The sequence below is a fragment of the Myodes glareolus genome, chromosome 9 (genome assembly GCF_982192425.1).
Source record: "Myodes glareolus chromosome 9, mMyoGla1.1, whole genome shotgun sequence".
In the NCBI taxonomy this organism is placed as follows: Eukaryota; Metazoa; Chordata; class Mammalia; order Rodentia; family Cricetidae; genus Myodes; species Myodes glareolus.
The window spans coordinates 54,647,315-54,652,841 of record NC_142034.1 but is presented as its reverse complement, the minus strand read 5'-3'; positions in this window follow the sequence as shown (position 1 = coordinate 54,652,841).

Sequence of the window (5,527 nt, the reverse complement as noted above, 5' to 3'; positions counted from 1 at the left end):
CTTGTTTGTCTTTTGAGGGGTTGATACCAGCCTAGGCGACCTGGGCCCCCAGGTTACAGGGATAAGTTTGGGAGGCAGCCACCTGAGTCCAGACAGTGATAGAGTTCTGGGGTTCCAGAAGAGGAACAAAGCTAGGGACTGGGTCAGTCTGTGGGCTGCATGACAATAAGGGAGAAGGGTGACTCCATTCATAACTTGGGAACCAACTGTCCCTCCTCCCTCCTGCCAGGGCTGGCACACAATCCTCACCCACCCCATTCCAGGGTTAGGCTGCTGCTGTCCTCTGGGCGGCCTCTCACTGAGGATTACTGGATTTAAATGTCTGATTTAGCAAGCCTGAGCCTCTGGAGTGGCCATCTGCTCCACAGGAAAGAATTGGGGTGCCTGGGTTCCATAGGGAAGGGGGTAGCTGTCCCTGGATGAAGAGACCAGTGGGACGCCTGCCAGCTGGGGTCCCAGGAAACTGGGGGCAGTTAAGGTGAGGTTTGGGGCTTTCCCAGCATCCCCACATCCTGGGCCTTGGGCCAGGCAATTGAATGAATTGAAGCTTTGCTCTTTGCCAGGAAATCCTTTGAAAGGGCTTCTTGGGGTAGGGAAGAGAGTCAGAGTTGGGGAGCCCAACACCCTCTTACCCACCCTGTTCTTCCCAGGGAGGGGGGTTTGGCCAAGCTCTCCCCATAGCCTGCTGTTGCCTGAGCCAATGCCAGTAGGGAGAGCCAGTCGGTGAGCACGTGGCTTGGCCTTGTCTCTTGGTAATGGAGAAAGGGGGTACTGAGGAGAGAGGGGCTCTGGGGCCACTGTCCTCTGCCTGGAGCCAGGTTTGAAGTCCCACAGTGGGAGTCCTGTGCCTGCCCAAGGGTCCCCTACAGCTTGGAAGGGACTAGCCTCCTACCTCAAGAGCACCTTTTTTTTTTTTTTATTAGTGGGTACCAAATGTTCTCAGTAAACTAGGGTCCACATTTTCACTTAATTTTGTATGTATGTCTGACACCAATTAAATCCAAAACTCTTTTGATTTGGGGGTTGGTTTGGCTTTCGGTTTATTTGTTGTTTTGGTTTTTTGAGACAGCAGACTGGTCTTGAACTCAAAGATCTACTTACCTCTGCCCCCACCCAGCTCCCAAAACTCACATACTAGTTACTGCTTCTCCATCATGTGACCATTGGCCCCAGCTGCTCAGCAAACCAAGTCCCTCTTATGTAGAGGACCACAAAGAAAAGGGCTTCTCCCCACCCGACTCCCCATTTTCCCTCACTTTGTTCCACAGCTTAACTGAGCTCTAACTAAATCCAAAGAACTATGTTCAAGGGTCACAAATTTGAGCCCCTTATCTCAAAAAAAGAAAAAAGGAGGCATGCTTGCCAAATGACGTTAGTGCTACAGTCACGGTTTCTGTGGGGGAGGTGGCAGTGAAGGCACACTCTCCACTCAGCAGGTGCACTAGCCGGAAAAACTGCAGCACTACCACCCCACTCCTTTATGTTTTATCTTCAAACAGTATCCTGCTGACTAAGTAGCCCAGGCTGGCCTCACCGTTGATCTCTTTACTTACCTTTCCAAGCGCAGGCATTGGGCTTTCGCCATCAGCCAGACCAGCGTCGTCTAACCCCCCCTCACCGTCCACACTGCCCTGCTTTTGTTCTTAGTTCTGTTCTATGATTCCAAGTCTTCAGAAAGAAAATCCATTTGGGGACCTCTAATCCCTTCTTTAAGAGCTGGTATCAGGACGGAAAATACTGGGGTTTGGGGATTTGGGCCAGCTCTTTTGTGAGCTGGGTAACCTCGCTTGAGTTACTAACCTCTCTGGTTCCACTCACTGGCCATTTTCTTTGATTGCATCCACCTAGTGGTTGATATTCAGAGATCCTGTGGCAGATGTGACCTCTGCCCAGAGGTAAATATCCCAGGCCTTATTCCCCTGAGGCCTAAAATTCAATCTTGTAATTCTACTTTACAACATTTTAGATCAATATATTCTTTAGTTTTTGTTTTTGGAGAGTTGGTGAGGTACTGGACCTGGGACTTAGACATGCTGAACATGAATTATACCATCCTGGCCTGATTTGCTTGGTTTAAGAATTTTTTGTTGTTGTTGTTTTGGCTGTTTTGTTTTGTTAGTTTTTGAGATGATAGCTTCCAGCTTGCTTGCTATGTAATACAGAATGACCTTGAACTCCTGATCCTCCTGCCTCTACCTCCAGAGTACTGAGATTATAAACAAATGTCACCCCTCCCAGAATGTGTGTGTGTGTGTGTGTGTGTGTGTGTGTGTGTGTGTGTGTGTGTGTTTAGAAATTTAAGAAGCATATTGGATCTCTGAATTTGAGGCCAGTCTGGTGTACAATGAAAGTTCCAGAGTAGCCAGGGCTACACAGAAAACCTTGTCTTGAATAAATAAATAAACAAACGAACAAAAAAGAAACATAGGGTCAATCAAAAGTTGGAATTGATGATGAACACCTTTAATCCCAGCACTTAGGAGGCTGAGGCAGACAGGTCTCTGTGAGTTCCAGGCTAGGCTGATCTACATAGTGAGTTCCAAGTATTCAGGAAAATACAGGGTCCTAAGTGTTGGAGGAGGCTGTTCGTTTGTTCACCCAGCTGCTTAGACCCGAAATAACCACACAGAAACTGTATTAACTAAATCACTGCTTGGCCCATTAGCTCTAGCTTCTTATTGGCTAACTCTTACATCTTAATTTAACCCATTTCTATTAATCTGTGTATCGCCACGTGGCTGTGGCTTACTGGGTAAAGTTCCGGCATCTATCTCTGGCAGGACTACATGGCTTCTCTCTAACTCCTCTTTCTTTCTCCCAGCATTCAGTTTAGTTTTCCCCACCTATCTCTATTCCCTGTGCAGGCCCAAGACAGTTTCTTTATTAACCAATGGTATTCACAGCATATAGAGGAAAATCCCACATCACCTAAGTGCTTTCATTGTGTAAGAAAGAAAAAGTAAAGGAATCTAAGGGTTGGAGAAGTGACTCCGTGGTTGAAAGCACATACTGCTCTTCCAGGGGACCAGGGTTCTATTCCCAGCACCCTTATCAGGAGGCTCACAAATACGTATCTCCAGGGGATTCAACCTCTTCCTTCTCCAAAGGTATCTGTACACACATGGTACACATACACACACTCAGACACACACATACACACATACAAATAAAACAAAATAACTAAGTTTTTAAAAAGAGAAGAATCTACTACTCATCCTAAAATTAAAGCCACAAATTATTGACATTTGATTGAAGAGATAAATCCAAAGCAAGAACTTTATAATGTCTACCTGGAAACATTAAAAGGTTGCAGCTGTAGCTCAGTAGGGACACAACGTTGTGCAAAGCCCTGGGTATCATCAAATATCATCAGAATACTTTGCTGGATTTGAGAAATACTATGCTCTAACCAGTTTAGTCCAGAGCCAAACTTGGTTTAGTAGTAGAGAATCTGTCAACATAATTCATAATAGTAACAAAATAAAATAAAAAATTATGTGATCATATCAACAGGTGCTGAAATGTATTTGATTAAAAAATATCTTTTAACTAAAGCAATAATAGACTGGTAATGGGATGTCAATGAGTTGATTTTTTTTTTTTCCAAGACAGGGTTTCTCTGTGAACAGTCCTAACTGTCCTGAAACTAGCTCTTATAGATCAAGCTGGCCTCAAACTCACAGGGATCCGCCTGTCTGCCTCCCGAGTGCTGGGATTAAAGACATGCAAGACCACCACCCAACTGATTTTTTTTTTAATTTTTATTTATTTTATTATTATGTATACAACATTCTGTCTGTATGTCTGCAGGCCAGAAGAGGGCACCAGACCTCATTACAGATGGTTGTGAGCCACCATGTGGTTGCTGGGAATTGAACTCAGGACCTTTGGAAGAGCAGGCAATGCTCTTAACCACTGAGCCATCTCTCCAGCCCCCCAACTGATTTTTTTTAAGGCCTTGCATAGACTACACAAGCACTCTGGACCAATAGACCAATAATGAACAGGTAAGCGTTAGGACCATTTTCAGTTGGAATGAAAGCTATAGAGAGGACTGTCCACTAACTTTGGTTTTAATGCATTGGAGAAGACCAAAAAGGGGCCAGAGAGATGACACAGTCATTAAGATCCCTGGCTGTTCTTCCAGAGAACTGGGATTCAATTCCTAGCACCACATGGAGGCTCTTAACCATCTGTAATTCCAGTTCCAGGCAATCCGATGCCCGCTGTTGGCCACCTTGGGCACCAGGCACAAATGTGGTGCACAAATGTACATGCAGAACATTCATATGTATAAAATAAGAATAAATCTTAGAGAGAGTGAGACTGAATTTGAGATTGAATCTCTCCCAAAAAAAGGCCCAATACTGTCATCCCAGTGCCTGGGAGGCTAATGCAGGAAGATGAAAGCAAGCTGGAGGCTACCCTGCGCCACAAGCATCCTTATTTCAGAGGGGAGTGGGAGGCTTTTACTTCTTTGGGGAGAGTCTACAGCTCAGGCTGACTGCAAGTTCCCATGTAAGAGAACGATGAGCCTCCACCTCTTTGAGTACTACCAGGTTTTTTGTTTAGTTTTGTGTTTTGGTTTTGTCTTTTTCAAGACAGGGTTTCCCTGTGTAGCCTGTCTGTACTGGAACTCGCTCTGTAGACCAGGCTGGCCTCAAACTCAGAGATCGGCCTGCTTCCGCCTCCTGAGGGCTGGGATTAAAGTTGTGCTCATGAGTGCCACTAGTTTTATATGGTGGAGATTAACCCTAGGAGGCCTCATGCATGCGAGACAAGCACTCTCTGGATGAGCTGCTTTCCAGGACTTCTGCTTTTGAGAGGCATTGGAGTTGAACTCCAGGACTTCACATATGCTAAATATGTTCGTTACCATCGAGCTGCACTTCCAACCAAAACTATCACAGATTTATAGGCAGGTTATGTATCCAGGCATAGCCAATAACACTTTAAAACAAAGAGTGAGCATTAAGCACAGAGCTCTATAGCATAGCAAATTATCATGTAAAAGGTTTTAGGTTTGCCAGGCTGTGGGTAGTGGTGCACACCTTTAATCCCAGCACTTGGGAGGCAAAGGCACATGGATCTCTGTGAGTTTGATGCCAGCCTGGTTGACAGAGTGAGTTAGTTCCAGAACAGGCTCTAAAAGGCTACAGAGAAACCCTGTCTTCAAAACAAAACAAAACAAAACAAAACACATAAAAGGCCAGGGGATAGGGAACTCTTTTTACTCTTGTCAAATATCAGAAAGCATACTCTAAAAATTAAAGTTAGGCCAGATCTGGAAAGATGACTCAATGGTTAGGAGTGTATACTGGTTTTACAAAGGACCTGTTCTGGGGTACCAGCACCCATGTCAGGTGGCTCACAACTACAAGGAATCCAAAGTCTCTGGCCTCCTCAGGTATTGCACCCATGTGCACAGACCTACACTCAGACACACATGCAAATACGTACTTTAAATTTTTTTAAATAAAAATTAATGTTAGAAACTGGCACACACTTCCCAGAATTCAGGAAGTAT